Consider the following 2,675-nt stretch of genomic DNA (forward strand, 5'->3'; position numbering starts at 1 on the left):
GTCTCGAAAAAAAACAAAAAACAAAAAACAAAAAACAAAACAAAAACAAAAAACCCAACCAACCAACCAAACAAACAAAAAACAAAACAACAACAAAAAAAACAGGCAAGCCTTAGGTAGTGGGGTGTGTGTGTGTGTGTGTGTGTGTGTGTGTGTGTGTGCAACAGGAAAGAGAACACAGCAATAGCCATCGAGGTCCAGACCTACCTGCCTCTGAGCAGATTCCCCATAGTGAGATGGGTCAGCCGGATCTCCCTCCTTCACTCATCCTTACAAGCCAAGGACACCTCTGCCTGTAGTGGTAACTCCAGAAGGCAAGGCTGCCTGGACTCTTTTCTCTAGCGGTCAATAAGTATAGCCCACTAGGAAACCAGTTCAATGGTAGAGGTGCATGTGTGATAGCCTAGATTCCATCCTGGTATGAACCATGACAACCGACAACTGAGAGAGCAAACTAAGGCAGGGATCCTCTGACTTGACTCAGGTGTTTGGTCCTCTTTCTCGAAGGATGCCAGGGAAGACTAAAATCCTGGAGGCAGTTTAAGGTTAGAAATATCGATATTTTGTAGAAACCAAAAGGACTAGAAAGGGTGGGGCTGTATTCAGAGGTAATTATGTTACTAGCTAACCTGGGTCACATGTATCAGCTCATTTATGATCATGATGTCCACATGTTATTAATATGTATTAAAAGGAGGACATCGAGATGAAATAAAGTCACATAGTGGGAACTAGCACATCTGGGTCAGAGATCAATCCCAGGTAGGCCGGCCCCAGGGCTTACATACCCAATGCATGAAGTGTCTGCTTATCTGGGGGGGGGGGCTCAGAGAGAAGCAGAGACTTCTCCCAACTGAAACCTCCCCTCCAGAAGGAACTTCCCACACACCAGGGGCTTCCTTCCAGCCACTTTCTCTCCAGGGTTTTCAGCTTTTGTTTGTTTTGAGGCAGAGTCTCACCTTCTGGTCCAGATTACTCTCCAACTTGTAGCAATCCTCCTGCCTCATCTTCCTAGATGCTGGGGTTACATACCTAGCACCCCCTCCTACTTCTTTGAAGCACTAATCTAGAGATGCCAGGAGCCCTCTTTTACAAGTTTCTGTCTCTTGGCAGATAAGGAAACTGAGTCTGGGAAAGCACTTGCCTAGGTAGTCATTGTCAGACTAGGTATTCAACCATGGTCTTGGCAGAGCCAAGCCAGCCAGGCTGGAACTGAATGCCAAGGTCTCTGAGGGAAGAGCTACTTCCTTGATTAGAGACCTTTCTGGGTTCAGCTGCCCACACTGCTGGTGCCAACAGAACAAAAAAGAATTAGAAGAGGAAAAGGAAGAAGATAAAGGAGGAAGAGGAGGAGGAGGAGGAGGAGGAGGAGGAGAAGAAGAAGAAGAAGAAGAAGAAGAAGAAGAAGAAGAAGAAGAAGAAGAAGAAGAAGAAGAAGAAGAAGAAGAGTAATTAAAAGAAGAAGGACATTCTCCCCTTTGGAATGTCAAGGTTCTCCTGAATTTGAAGTCAACAATGCCAGGAGGATGGCTCATATCTCTCCACACTTGGGGGCCTCAATTTCTATCCAATTCTCTTGAGTTTCCTTTTCTCCTTGAAAGGAATATGAAGGCTCCTCCCTGGGGAGCCTGATGGGTGTGTGTGTGTGGGGGGGAACAAAAGAGAGGCGGGAGAGGCTGCCTGAGCAAGTGCTCTACTAAGGGAGGGTGGGAGTATGGGGGACCTTTCTTACTCCACATCAATTCAACAATTGTGAAAATTTGAACTCTAAACCAGAGAACCCTTAGCCCTTTCCTCACACACTCTGAAAGCAGTTGGAAGAGGTTATGGGAGGATGCAGGACCGAGAAGGAGGGGGGAGGGATACCAGATCTACCCCAACCCTAGGAACTTGCGGCAGTGGGGAGTTAGGGTGGGAACCGGCTGAAGTTAATGTCTTCCCACCGGTGGTTAAACAAGATGCTGGCTCAATGTAAACTTTCTGGATTTTCCTGATGGACACAGAGGCTGTGTCACCAACTAATGAAAACACGAAATATTGGAGATATAGCCAGAGTAAGGATTAGGCATTGTGTTCCACTCCAGTCATGCCCAAATCCAGACCCAGCTCTTCTTGAGTGAAAGATTTCTGCTTTTGGTTAAGAGCACCAGGTCAGATCTAAAGACTTTTTATGTATTATGTATTTATTTTTGTCTCCTCTTCTGCCTGGCAAGTCACAGGACTTACCTAAGTCACTAGACTGAGGAAGATGCTCTCAGCTCTGTCCTTGTTCAGTAAGGCTTCGCCAGAAGTCAAGGATGCTAAATTCATCTGCCCCAAAATGAATTGGCCCAAAACTATCCTAGGAAAATAAACTTAGAGTAGGGATGTGGCCAGTCAACTAGGAGGGGAAGTGTGACTACATCTAGGCATCCCTCTTTCTCTAAGAATATTATGCCATATATTGTATCATATCATATATCATATAATATTATATTATATATCATATTTATATCATATAGCTGTGATTTGTTTACAATCCTAACGGGAAGGAAATAACTTGTGGGTGTTGGTAGGTACCGCCCTTCTTCTGAGCGCACATATCAATTAGATATGCCTTAAAAGTCTTGGAAGCAGTCAGGTGGTGGTACAAGCCTTTAATCCCAGCACTCGGGAGGCAGAGGCAGAGGCAGAGG

Source organism: Mus pahari, chromosome 1 (genome assembly GCF_900095145.1).
Source record: "Mus pahari chromosome 1, PAHARI_EIJ_v1.1, whole genome shotgun sequence".
NCBI lineage: Eukaryota > Metazoa > Chordata > Mammalia > Rodentia > Muridae > Mus > Mus pahari.